This window comes from Toxotes jaculatrix, chromosome 7 (assembly GCF_017976425.1).
Source record: "Toxotes jaculatrix isolate fToxJac2 chromosome 7, fToxJac2.pri, whole genome shotgun sequence".
NCBI lineage: Eukaryota > Metazoa > Chordata > Actinopteri > Toxotidae > Toxotes > Toxotes jaculatrix.
This window is the reverse complement of record NC_054400.1, coordinates 27,854,974-27,870,170: the sequence shown is the minus strand read 5'-3', so window position 1 is coordinate 27,870,170 and position 15,197 is coordinate 27,854,974. Positions and strand designations below refer to the sequence as shown.

The 15,197-nt window shown below is 44.5% G+C and overlaps 1 long non-coding RNA gene across 1 annotated transcript; it reads right to left on the bottom strand.

The window, feature by feature from the left end:
• Positions 1-387: 387 nt before the first annotated feature.
• Positions 388-907, bottom strand: LOC121185073. Its single transcript, XR_005894334.1, has 3 exons — positions 891-907; positions 756-791; positions 388-657 (listed from the first exon to the last, which is right to left on the bottom strand). It is a non-coding gene; the product is annotated as an uncharacterized LOC121185073 (long non-coding RNA).
• Positions 908-15,197: the final 14,290 nt, after the last annotated feature.

Sequence of the window (15,197 nt, the reverse complement as noted above, 5' to 3'; positions counted from 1 at the left end):
AAAACTTGTAAAGTGTGACACACTGTACATGTAGACCTGTATCGCGGCTACTCAAGTCATCTTTCTTCTATTTGCCCTATTTGTTACATGTCAAGCTTAAGACAAAAAAAGACAACAGACACAAATCCACTTTATTGCAGCAACAAAAAAACTAAAATCATGGCACTTTGACTATCAAGTGGACTGGAAGCATAAAACTCTCTAACATAGGTTTGGTCTGTTTAAACCAAGAAAAAAAGAACAGAGTTCTTCAAATTCTATCAAGTCTAAGTGATGCTTTTAACACATCCCAGTTTAAAGCCAAAGAATCTGGCATCCACACAGCACAGCCTGCGCTGTTTCATCTAGATATTAAATATTTGTCTCATTTACTCTCTGGCAGTCCTCACAGATGGCTCTAAACAAAGAAAAGTCCTATACCTAAGGTTGAAATGTTAACCTAAAGTGTGGAGCCGGTCACCAAGATTAAACATGGCACAGTCTCTGCACAGCCTGGAAATTAGTTGGTGCATTGCAAAATAAGCAAAGCCAACAAGCAGACAGCTGCCACTGGGTAAAAATCAAGCCTTTAATTTGCAAACACCCTCCACAGTCCAGATGCAATTCTTCCTCTTCATGGCCCAGGACACAGACCGACTGCCTCTGACCCGACGCCTCCTGAATTTAACACAGAAACAGAGACAAGGAGACACAAATGATTCCTGACATGTTAAAAACAAAAACTGAACAACGGTGACCAACATGCTTGCTCTCACCTTGTTTCTCATGGTCGTCTTGATCAGCTGCTCCATCTGCACAATGCACAAAGAAACTAAATATGAGCCACAGGAAGAAAAGAAAAAGTCTAACTTTGCATTTTCAAACGTTTCCAGATGCAGCAGGAGGCCTACCTGAGCTCCACTTTGACTGTGACCTTCATGCCAATCTTCATCAACCTGCTAATCACAGCCACACACATACTCACACCTACAGGCCCAAGCACAGCACCATCAACAATACACAACTACTGACAGCCTCTACATCAAGAGCCACTAACATCTAACACACACACTAAACCTACACTGACAAATAACCACAACTAAGCCTGACAACACTCAGCTACACACTTCAGCCCGCACTTCCAACACTATCTGCCCATAGGCTTCCACATATACACAGTTGTGTCCAGATCACAACTGCATATATGCTTCCACCTACAGACACAAGCACAAACACGGTAAACCTACACCGACCTCAATGCTTTTCACACACACTGAATCCATCCACAACTAAACCCTGACACTACTCAGCCAGACCCAAACTCCAATGCACCTGGATACAGAACAAAGCCACATCTAAACTGAGCTGAAGACAGGCCTGCACTGCAACCACGCACACGCACACACACAAACAGAAATTAATGCATGCATATCTGTAGAAACACTGACAAACATACTTGCTCTCACCTTGTTTCTCATCGTCCTCTGGATCAGCTGCTCCATCCTGCACAGGACAAACACTCTACATCAGATACAGGTACAGTCAAACCTGTTTCAAACATTCTGCTACACTTCCACATACAGCAGGGGGCGTACCTGAGCTCCACCCTGGATATGGCCTCATCCAAGCCAGAGCCCCACTCGGCCACATACAGCTGGGAAGAGAGACACATTAATGGATATGTGTAAAAACAATGAACATTTGTCACATCAGGGTTTAAACTCAGCCTGGCGTCCACACAGCACAGTCTAAAAGTCACGGTGCCAAACTCTAACATACATGTGCTCATACAAAACAAGTCAGACATGTCTATGTCTAAAATTAAAGTGGGACAGCTAACAGTTACCCATAGATCTTACTATTGCACCCAACACCCCAGTTTAAACTCTTACACTATGGCACCCAGACACCACAGGCCAACAGCCACAGCATACAGCTCTAACATAGGTTTGGTCTGTTTAAACCAAGAATATGTAAAAGTGTCAAGTCTAAGTGATACATCTAACACCTCAGTTTAAAGCCTGAGAATCTGGCATCCACACAGCACAACCTGCACTGTTTCATCTGCATATTAACTGTTTGTCTAAAGATTTTCTGTTACCTACAACTCAAAATGTTACAACTGCATTTACACTGACAGTTAATTTAAACAAAGAATTAACTAAAAGCCCTAAACCTAAAGTGTGGAGCCAGTCACTAAGTTTAAACATGGCACATTATCCAAACTCCATGCAGCCTTGAAATCAGTTTGTACATCACAAAATAAGCACAACCAACAAACAGACAATTGCCATTGGGTACAAATCAAGCCTTTATTTGCAAACACACCCTGCACAACCCCAACAGGAGACAAAGCTCTTTCCAATTCTTCCTCTTCATGGCCCAGGACACACACCAACTGCCTCTGATCCAACACTTCCTGAATAAAACACAGAAACAGAGAAAGTGAGAAACAAATGAACTCTTAAATGTTAAAACAAACAAAAAAAAACAACAACAACACTGGAACACAACTAAGCCTGACAACACTCAGCTACACACTTCAGCCTGCACTTCCAACACTATCTGCCCATAGGCTTCCACATATACACAGTTGTGTCCGGATCACAACTGCATATATGCTTCCACCTACAGACACAAGCACAAACACTGTAAACCTACACCGACCTCAATGCTTTTCACACACACTGAATCCATCCACAACTAAACCCTGACAATACTCAGCCAGACCCAAACTCCAATGCACCTGGATACAGAACAAAGCCACATCTAAACTGAGCTGAAGACAGGCCTGCACTGCAACCACGCACACGCACTAACCCACAGAGAGAGAGAGAGAGAGAGAGAGAGAGAGAGAGAGAGAGAGAGAGAGAGAGATTAATTCATGCATATGTGTAGAAACATTAAACAATGTTAACCAACAGGCAGCGTCTCACCTGGTCTCTCTTGGTTCTCCCAATCAGCTCTGCCATCCTGCAAGAGAAACACCACAATTTTTATTTATTTATTTATTACATAATTAATTAATGAATCCACTTAACACAAAGATCTCTGACAACACACAACAGCCACAGTGTGTCCCTCACTCCCACAGCATGGCGCTTTCTCCTCACCAGCAGCACCTTCACTGGCTCCACCCCACATACACCTACAACACTCTCTCTCTCTCTCTCTCTCACACACACACACACACACACACACACACACACACACACACACACACACACACACACACACACACACACACACACACACACACACACACACACACACACACACACACACACACAGAAAATATAAAATTAGTGCATGCATAAGTGTAGACAGACTACAATGTGGCTCTTGCTCACCTGGTCTCAAATGGTCCTCTCACTCAGCTCCTCCCTCCTGCTGAAAAACACCAACACATTGGTTTTGGATACTGATCAGGTCACTGGTTGAACTTGTAATATTTTGCTTCACATCCAGCTGCAGCAGGAGCTTTACCTGAGCTCCACATTGCCCATGGCCTCAAAGTCAGATGGCCACTCAGCCAGAAGCAGCCGCACCCAGAAAGAAACAAGGAGACATTAATGCATGCATAAGTTTTCTTCTACATCAAGCACCAACTATGACTCACACACACTAAACACACACTGACCCCAGTGCCATCCATATAGTGACAAATAGCCACAACTAAGACTGAAAATACTAAACTACACAATAGAGCCTGTGCTCCCAACACTACCTGCTGATAGGCTTCCACACATATACAGTTGTGTCCGGATCACAACTGCATAATGTGTTTCCACACACTGATGCAACAGCCTGGAAATAGCAAACCCACACTGCAAACCTAGTTGGACCCCAGTGCACCGCCCCCAGAGAACTGATCTAAGCACCATATAGAGTGCATTAAAGACAAAAGCAGGCACTTCCTTCTTTCTGATTTTAATAGACACATTCTCACTCAGACATGAATGCATGCATACTGGTAAAAACACTGAACAATGTGGCCTTCATGCACCTGCTCTCAAAGGGTCCTCTGGATCAGCTCCTCCAACCTGCAGAAAAAAGGAAAAATAAAATCAAAATTAAAAAAAAAATCTGACTTTGGGTACTAATCTGGTTAATTATTATTATTTTTTAAAAGATGGTGAAACAGGGTTACCTGGGTTCCACACTGGCCACAGCCTCATCCAAGCTGGAGCCCCACTCAGCCAGATGCAGCCACCTGCAGGACACAAAGGAACAAAGAAAACAACAAACAAACAAACAAACAAACAAACAGCAAAATACAACTGAGTCCTTCAATGCAGAAACATTGAGCAGTATTGGCTAAGATGCATCTTCTCATGGTCCTCTTGATCAGCTCCTCCATCCTGCACAACTAGTGATGTTGTTCTCGACGCAGTGTCCATCTTTTGAAGCAGAAGCGTTGAGAGACAGTGGTTCCATCCCTGCTTCAGAAGGCCAACAGTCACGTGACCACTGTGACTGATGAGTCCTTGAAGTTCTTCTCCCCAGGTCTTCCACTCTGATGCAGTACACACACAGTTGCTGGGAGTGTACACAAATGAATCCTTGAGTGTAGAAACATTGAGCAGTATGGGCCAACATGCATCCTCATGGTTCCTCATGCATCCTCATGGTTCCTCATGGTTCCTCATGGTTCTCTGGATCAGCAGCTCCTCCATCCTGCAAAGCACAAAGAAACACAGTCAACATGTTTAAATACAGAAACACTGAGTAATGTTGACTTCCATGCTTTCTCTTACCCTCTGATGATCCTCTGGAGCAGCTCATCCTTCCTGCAGAGAAAACACATGCACACGCACACAGAAATTAATGCATGCACATGTGTAGAAACACTAAACAATGTTAACCAACAGGCAGCGTCTCACCTGGTCTCTCTTGGTTCTCCCAATCAGCTCTGCCATCCTGCAAGAGAAACACAACCAAGAACCATCAGCACTCAAACCACCTTGGAAATGGCACTTGATTTATTTATTTATTTTTTATTTTTTTAATCCACTTACCACAAAGATCTCTGACAACACACAACAGCCACAGTGTGTCCCTCACTCCCACAGCATGGCGCTCTATCCTCACCAGCAGCACCTTCACTGGCTCCACCCCACATACAACTACAACACACTCACTCTCTCTCACTCTCTCTCTCTCTCTCTCTCTCTCTCTCTCTCACTCACACTCACACTCACACTCACACACACACAGAAAATAAAAAATTAGTGCATGCATAAGTGTAGACAGACTACAATGTGGCTCTTGCTCACCTGGTCTCAAATGGTCCTCTCACTCAGCTCCTCCCTCCTGCTGAAAAACACCAACACATTGGTTTTGGATACTGATCAGGTCAATGGTTGAACTTGTAATATTTTGCTTCACATCCAGCTGCAGCAGGAGCTTTACCTGAGCTCCACATTGCCCATGGCCTCAAAGTCAGATGGCCACTCAGCCAGAAGCAGCCGCACCCAGAAAGAAACAAGGAGACATTAATGCATGCATAAGTTTTCTTCTACATCAAGCACCAACTATGACTCACACACACTAAACACACACTGACCCCAGTGCCATCCATATAGTGACAAATAGCCACAACTAAGACTGAAAATACTAAACTACACAATAGAGCCTGTGCTCCCAACACTACCTGCTGATAGGCTTCCACACATATACAGTTGTGTCCGGATCACAACTGCATAATGTGTTTCCACACACTGATGCAACAGCCTGGAAATAGCAAACCCACACTGCAAACCTAGTTGGACCCCAGTGCACCGCCCCCAGAGAACTGATCTAAGCACCATATAGAGTGCATTAAAGACAAAAGCAGGCACTTCCTTCTTTCTGATTTTAATAGACACATTCTCACTCAGACATGGATGCATGCATACTGGTAAATACACTGAACAATGTGGCCTTCATGCACCTGCTCTCAAAGGGTCCTCTGGATCAGCTCCTCCAACCTGCAGAAAAAAGGAAAAATAAAATCAAAATTTAAAAAGAAATCTGACTTTGGGTACTAATCTGGTTAATTATTATTATTTTTTAAAAGATGGTGAAACAGGGTTACCTGGGTTCCACACTGGCCACAGCCTCATCCAAGCTGGAGCCCCACTCAGCCAGATGCAGCCACCTGCAGGACACAAAGGAACAAAGAAAACAACAAACAAACAAACAAACAAACAAACAAACAAACAAACAGCAAAATACAACTGAGTCCTTCAATGCAGAAACATTGAGCAGTATTGGCTAAGATGCATCTTCTCATGGTCCTCTTGATCAGCTCCTCCATCCTGCACAACTAGTGATGTTGTTCTCGACGCAGTGTCCATCTTTTGAAGCAGAAGCGTTGAGAGACAGTGGTTCCATCCCTGCTTCAGCAGGCCTACAGTCACGTGACCACTGTGACTGATGAGTCCTTGAAGTTCTTTTCCCCAGGTCTTCCACTCTGATGCAGTACACACACAGTTGCTGGGAGTGTACACAGATGAATCCTTGAGTGTAGAAACATTGAGCAGTATGGGCCAACATGCATCCTCATGGTTCCTCATGGTTCTCTGGATCAGCAGCTCCTCCATCCTGCACAGCACAAAGAAACAGAGTCAACATGTTTAAATATAGAAACACTGAGTAATGTTGACTTCCATGCTTTCTCTTACCCTCTGATGATCCTCTGGAGCAGCTCATCCTTCCTGAAGAGAAAACACATGCACACGCACACAAAAATTAATGCATGCACATGTGTAGAAACACTAAACAATGTTAACCAACAGGCAGCGTCTCACCTGGTCTCTCTTGGTTCTCCCAATCAGCTCTGCCATCCTGCAAGAGAAACACAACCAAGAACCATCAGCACTCAAACCACCTTGGAAATGGCACTTGATTTATTTATTTTTTATTTTTTTAATCCACTTAACACAAAGATCTCTGACAACACACAACAGCCACAGTGTGTCCCTCACTCCCACAGGATGGCGCTTTCTCCTCACCAGCAGCACCTTCACTGGCTCCACCCCACATACAACTACAACACTCTCTCTCTCACACACACACACACACAGAAAATATAAAATTAGTGCATGCATAAATGTAGAAAGACTACAATGTGGCTCTTGCTCACCTGGTCTCAAATGGTCCTCTCACTCAGCTCCTCCCTCCTGCTGAAAAACACCAACACATTGGTTTTGGATACTGATCAAGTCACTGGTTGAACTTGTAATATTCTGCTTCACATCCAGCTGCAGCAGGAGCTTTACCTGAGCTCCACATTGCCCAAGGCCTCAAAGTCAGATGGCCACTCAGCCAGAAGCAGCCGCACCCAGAAAGAAACAAGGAGACATTAATGCATGCATAAGTTTTCTTCTACATCAAGCACCAATTAGGACTCACACACACTAAACACACACTGACCCCAGTGCCATCCATATAGTGACAAATAGCCACAACTAAGACTGAAAATACTAAACTACACAATAGAGCCTGTGCTCCCAACACTACCTGCTGATAGGCTTCCACACATATACAGTTGTGTCCGGATCACAACTGCATAATGTGTTTCCACACACTGATGCAACAGCCTGGAAATAGCAAACCCACACTGCAAACCTAGTTGGACCCCAGTGCACCGCCCCCAGAGAACTGATCTAAGCACCATATAGAGTGCATTAAAGACAAAAGCAGGCACTTCCTTCTTTCTGATTTTAATAGACACATTCTCACTCAGACATGGATGCATGCATACTGGTAAAAACACTGAACAATGTGGCCTTCATGCACCTGCTCTCAAAGGGTCCTCTGGATCAGCTCCTCCAACCTGCAGAAAAAAGGAAAAATAAAATCAAAATTTAAAAAAAAAATCTGACTTTGGGTACTAATCTGGTTAATTATTATTATTTTTTAAAAGATGGTGAAACAGGGTTACCTGGGTTCCACACTGGCCACAGCCTCATCCAAGCTGGAGCCCCACTCAGCCAGATGCAGCCACCTGCAGGACACAAAGGAACAAAGAAAACAACAAACAAACAAAAAAACAAACAAACAGCAAAATACAACTGAGTCCTTCAATGCAGAAACATTGAGCAGTATTGGCTAAGATGCATCTTCTCATGGTCCTCTTGATCAGCTCCTCCATCCTGCACAACTAGTGATGTTGTTCTCGACGCAGTGTCCATCTTTTGAAGCAGAAGCGTTGAGAGACAGTGGTTCCATCCCTGCTTCAGCAGGCCTACAGTCACGTGACCACTGTGACTGATGAGTCCTTGAAGTTCTTTTCCCCAGGTCTTCCACTCTGATGCAGTACACACACAGTTGCTGGGAGTGTACACAGATGAATCCTTGAGTGTAGAAACATTGAGCAGTATGGGCCAACATGCATCCTCATGGTTCCTCATGGTTCTCTGGATCAGCAGCTCCTCCATCCTGCACAGCACAAAGAAACACAGTCAACATGTTTAAATACAGAAACACTGAGTAATGTTGACTTCCATGCTTTCTCTTACCGTCTGATGATCCTCTGGAGCAGCTCATCCTTCCTGCAGAGAAAACACATGCACACGCACACAGAAATTAATGCATGCACATGTGTAGAAACACTAAACAATGTTAACCAACAGGCAGCGTCTCACCTGGTCTCTCTTGGTTCTCCCAATCAGCTCTGCCATCCTGCAAGAGAAACACAACCAAGAACCATCAGCACACAAACCACCTTGGAAATGGCACTTGATTTATTTATTTTTTATTTTTTTAATCCACTTACCACAAAGATCTCTGACAACACACAACAGCCACAGTGTGTCCCTCACTCCCACAGCATGGCGCTTTCTCCTCACCAGCAGCACCTTCACTGGCTCCACCCCACATACAACTACAACACTCTCTCACTCACACACACACACACACACACACACACACACACAGACACACACACACACACACACACACACACACACACACACACAGAAAATATAAAATTAGTGCATGCATAAGTGTAGACAGACTACAATGTGGCTCTTGCTCACCTGGTCTCAAATGGTCCTCTCACTCAGCTCCTCCCTCCTGCTGAAAAACACCAACACATTGGTTTTGGATACTGATCAGGTCAATGGTTGAACTTGTAATATTCTGCTTCACATCCAGCTGCAGCAGGAGCTTTACCTGAGCTCCACATTGCCCATGGCCTCAAAGTCAGATGGCCACTCAGCCAGAAGCAGCCGCACCCAGAAAGAAACAAGGAGACATTAATGCATGCATAAGTTTTCTTCTACATCAAGCACCAACTATGACTCACACACACTAAACACACACTGACCCCAGTGCCATCCATATAGTGACAAATAGCCACAACTAAGACTGAAAATACTAAACTACACAACACTACCTGCTGATAGGCTTCCACACATATACAGTTGTGTCCGGATCACAACTGCATAATGTGTTTCCACACACTGATGCAACAGCCTGGAAATAGCAAACCCACACTGCAAACCTAGTTGGACCCCAGTGCACCGCCCCCAGAGAACTGATCTAAGCACCATATAGAGTGCATTAAAGACAAAAGCAGGCACTTCCTTCTTTCTGATTTTAATAGACACATTCTCACTCAGACATGGATGCATGCATACTGGTAAAAACACTGAACAATGTGGCCTTCATGCACCTGCTCTCAAAGGGTCCTCTGGATCAGCTCCTCCAACCTGCAGAAAAAAGGAAAAATAAAATCAAAATTTAAAAAAAAATCTGACTTTGGGTACTAATCTGGTTAATTATTATTATTTTTTAAAAGATGGTGAAACAGGGTTACCTGGGTTCCACACTGGCCACAGCCTCATCCAAGCTGGAGCCCCACTCAGCCAGATGCAGCCACCTGCAGCCACCTGCAGGACACAAAGGAACAAAGAAAACAACAAACAAACAAACAAACAGCAAAATACAACTGAGTCCTTCAATGCAGAAACATTGAGCAGTATTGGCTAAGATGCATCTTCTCATGGTCCTCTTGATCAGCTCCTCCATCCTGCACAACTAGTGATGTTGTTCTCGACGCAGTGTCCATCTTTTGAAGCAGAAGCGTTGAGAGACAGTGGTTCCATCCCTGCTTCAGCAGGCCTACAGTCACGTGACCACTGTGACTGATGAGTCCTTGAGGTTCTTCTCCCCAGGTCTTCCACTCTGATGCAGTACACACACAGTTGCTGGGAGTGTACACAGATGAATCCTTGAGTGTAGAAACATTGAGCAATATGGGCCAACATGCATCCTCATGGTTCCTCATGGTTCCTCATGCATCCTCATGGTTCCTCATGGTTCCTCATGGTTCCTCATGGTTCCTCATGGTTCTCTGGATCAGCAGCTCCTCCATCCTGCACAGCACAAAGAAACACAGTCAACATGTTTAAATATAGAAACACTGAGTAATGTTGACTTCCATGCTTTCTCTTACCGTCTGATGATCCTCTGGAGCAGCTCATCCTTCCTGCAGAGAAAACACATGCATACACACACAGAAATTAATGCATGCACATGTGTAGAAACACTAAACAATGTTAACCAACAGGCAGCGTCTCACCTGGTCTCTCTTGGTTCTCCCAATCAGCTCTGCCATCCTGCAAGAGAAACACAACCAAGAACCATCAGCACTCAAACCACCTTGGAAATGGCACTTGATTTATTTATTTTTTATTTTTTTAATCCACTTACCACAAAGATCTCTGACAACACACAACAGTTGCAGTGTGTCCCTCACTCCCACAGGATGGCGCTCTATCCTCACCAGCAGCACCTTCACTGGCTCCACCCCATATACACCTACAACACTCTCTCTCTCACTCTCTCACTCTCTCTCTCACTCTCTCTCTCATTCTCTCTCTCTCACTCTCTCTCTCACTCACTCTCACACACAAACTGAGTAAAAATAGTGCGTGCATATGGGTAGAAACACTGCACCATGTGGCATTCACACACCCGCTCTCAAAGGGTCCTCTGGATCAGCTCCACCCACCTGCAGCAAAGAAAAAAAGAACCTGACTTTGGATACTAATCTGATCAAAACTTTTTTTTTTTGCAAGATTTTGCAACAGGGCTACCTGAGCTCCACACTGGCCACAGCCTCATCCAAGCTGGAGCCCCACTCAGCCAGATGCAGCCACCTGCTGGACACAAAGAGAGAAAAAAAAAAAAAAAAACCAAGATACAACTGAGTCCTTCAATGCAGAAACATTGAGCAGTATTGGCTAAGATGCATCTTCTCATTGTCCTCTTGAGCAGCTCCTCCATCCTGCACAACTAGAGATGTTCTCGATACAGTGTCCATCTTTTGAAGCAGAAGCGTTGAGAGACAGTGGTTCCATCCCTGCTTCAGCAGGCCTACAGTCACGTGACCACTGTGATAGATGAGTCCTTGAGGTTCTTCTCCCCAGGTCTTCCACTCTGATGCAGTACACACACAGTTGCTGGGAGTGTACACAGATGAATCCTTCAGTGTAGAAACACTGAGCAGTATTGGCCAACATGCATCCTCATGGTTCTCTGGATCAGCAGCTCCTCCATCCTGCACAACACACAAAGAGACACACTCAACATTAGCCATAGGTACTAGGTAAGTCAAACCCTGGAAGTTAAAACATCTTACAACACTTCCACATGCAGCAGGGGGCGTACCTGAGCTCCACACTGGCCATGGCCTCATCCAAGCTGGAGTCCCACTCAGCCAGATGCAGCCACCTGCTAAACACACACAGACAATTACATGTTTAAATGTAGAAACACTGATCTATGTTGACTTACATGCTTTCTCTTACCCTCTGATGATCCTCTGGAGCAGCTCATCCTTCCTGCAGAGAAAGCTCATGCATACACACACTCACACACAGGCTTTGGATATTAAACCTAGAATTTTAAACATTCAGCAGCACTTCAAGGTGCAGCTGAGGGCTCACCTAGGCACCACCCTGGCCATGGCCTCATCCACACTGCTGAACACACACCCTACACGGACCTCAGGGCCATGCACACTGACAACTACCCACAATCAAACCTGACAACACGACACGCAACTCAATCCATGCTGCCAACACCATCTGCCCACAGGCTTCCACATATACACAGTTGTGTCCGGATCACAACTGCATATATGCTTCCACAGACCGACAACACCGACGCAACGACGCAGCAATATCAAACGCGCGCTCCAAACCTATGCAGGCCAGATGCCTTCCACTCACTGAATCCATCCACAACTAAACCTTTCCAACACTTGGCCAGTCCCAAACTCCAAAGCAGCTATACTGGTTACAAAGTCCATCTCAACCGAGCTAAAGATACAAGCCTGCACTTCCAACACTCAGATCACACACACGCACATAAGTGTAGAGCCGATGAGCGAAGCCAAACGCGGTGCTTTCTCCCAAATGGTCTCGGCTGCTCCGCTGGATCCCTTCGTCCGTCCTGCGGAAACCCGGCACATTATCAAACATGTTAGCTTCTGGTCTCAAATCAACTCAAGCTTTGCATTTTAAACGTTCTGTGTGGGCCTTACCTGCCTCCACGTCCGCCATTTTCCTCTGCATTGCTCCGGACACGCCTGTCTCGGGCTCACGCCGAACTTCCAGCTCCTCTAGGCCTGAATCGTCTCTCTGCTCTCAGCCACAGCTTTCACTGTACAACAACAAATAACCCGTGAAACATGAACACACAGGCTTCCTCTGTCCACAGGTAACGAGTTCAGTTCGCTCCACTTACCAGAAAACGAGTTTGGCAAACCAGAACGTTACCGACGCTTCCCGTATTTCACGGGAGACTCGAGCCAGCGTTACCCCGCACCTGCAGAAAAACTCTGCCCTGCTATTGGCTGAGCCCTCTCCTCCCCGGTCACATGGGTTTGATTAGCGCATGGGTAACAGGTGCGGCTGAGTTTTGGCGCGGCTCAAACTGGACTCTGGTTGGACGGGACTAATACGTGAAGTGGTAGGAGAGACCTGCGGTGACTGCCCTCATAAAGCAGCAGTAACATCTGAATGCGGGTCCAACACAGAACAGGTGTTTGAAATAATCACCAGAGGTTCGCTTTCAATCTGACTCCATGGCTTTATGCATTAAAGACTTCAATGTGAATCCGTTTTATTGGCCAAATTTATGATACAAACAAGGAATTTGACTTTGGTTTTCCTTTGCTCTCAGGCACTACAGAACAACAACACAACCAACAGAACAACAACTTTATTGCCACAAATAGCAATAGTGCAGTGGGTCAGTCTGAATCTGGATAATGCAAACTATATATGTCATATAAGGTGCGTTCAAAAGCAAACAAAGTCAACCAGTGAATCTGCTGTCAACTGTCTTCCATCATGGTCATTATAACCATGTTACAATATGAAGTTTACCAAAAGTTTCCTACTTCAAACGGGCCACAGTGAATTTCTTTCAAAGGTGTGTGTCACCTGTGGCCTTCCCATCACAATTACTCAGCAAAATCTCCAGTTATATTTTTGTTCCACACATACACACAGAGTGAGCTCTCAGTAGGAAGAGCTCACTTGATTTCTCTTTTATTAGTGTTTAAGGTTCATGAGGCATGTCTTATTGTTTCAGTTCATGCAGAGTAAAAGTGTCAAATCCATTCAACAGTCCTCACTGGGAAATGTGTCTGCAAAACAGTTAAGAAATATCAAAAGAGGCAACACAACAGAGTTTATTTGGACTTACACACATAATAAAGAGTAAAAAACAAAAGCTCATTAAAAGACATCAAACATAGGTGACAAGAAGGGCCAACAAGCTACGGACACAGAAAGTGACCCTGCCCAACAGAATGTAACTGACATAAGATAAGATAAGATAAGATAAGATAAGATAGCACTTTATTGATCCCACAGCAGGGAAATCCACTTATTAGGCAGCTCACAAGCAAAAACAGGAGACAAGAAAAGGATGAAGTGCAGAAGCGTGCATGTGATTCAAGTATAAGGAACAATGTGCAAAAAATAGTATTTACAATCTAAAGAAAAAAGAAAGTAAAGTTACAAAAAACCAGTACACAAAATACAAAAACAGTAAAAATTAGTAAAAACTGGCAATATACAAATTTACATGATGGTGGAGGGGTAGATAGATAGATAGATAGATATGCACAGTCCCACATGGACAAATGAAATGTTAGACCCGACCAGTGTACAACTAACAGTTGTAACTAACCAAACAGTTGAGTTGTACAGTGACAGCAGAGGGAATGAAGGACCTGCGGTCGAGCTCCTTCCTACATTGTGGATGTCTAAGTCTGCCGCTGAAGGAGCTGCTCAGTGCTTCCACAGTCTGGTGCAGGGGGTGAGAGGTGTTGTCCATAATGGATGCCAGCTTGGCTAACATCCTCCTAACATCCTCACCCACCTCCTCCACAGTGTCCAGCAGGCAGCCTAAGACAGAGCTGGCCCTCCTGACCAGCTTGTTCAGTCTCTTCCTGTCTCTGTCTTATTATGCAAGTGAACTTTTCTTGAAAATGTGGACGGCTGCTGTTCAGAAACAAATGGTGCTTTAGTATGATGTATCTAAGGCCCTGAGCTTTAACAAAACCCTTTTTGTTGGAATCTCCAAAGCTTTCTCATATCATTTATCACAGGCCACATGTATATAAGTGTGGTGGAAAAATACTTTCTTCCTGATGAGAAGTCAAATAAAATTCTTTAGACAGTCAGTGTCTGTCACATTAAAGTATTAACAAACTTATATGATCAGTGACTACATTCCTATAGGTTTAAGTAGACACATCATTAGCTGATATATGGGAAAATATGCATTTAGCTGTTTTTGTAGGACACAGACGTCCTTAGGTTGATAGCAAGCTGGAGGAAAATACAATAAGTCAAAACCTAAACATCATCATCATCATCATCATAAAGAGGAAGAATCCAATACACTAAGACTTCTAATGCAGGGAATAATACAACATCCAATCAGACTGAACACGCATGCACCAACAAGGATACCAGTGATTCCTCGCAGTAGCGATGAATGGGCATAAAATTACATCTGTAGCACGACGAGGTTCATACCTCAGCGATGGCTTTCACCACCTCCACCTCCAAATGCGTGTCGGGCCGTCCCATTAAACTGCAGCCATTTTCGGCACAAAGTTTTCTGATATTTCTTGCAGAAAATCCTCTTCTGCCGCCGCTTTCTTGTGAAATTCGCGCAGAGGTTTCTGCAGAGGAAAGGCCTTG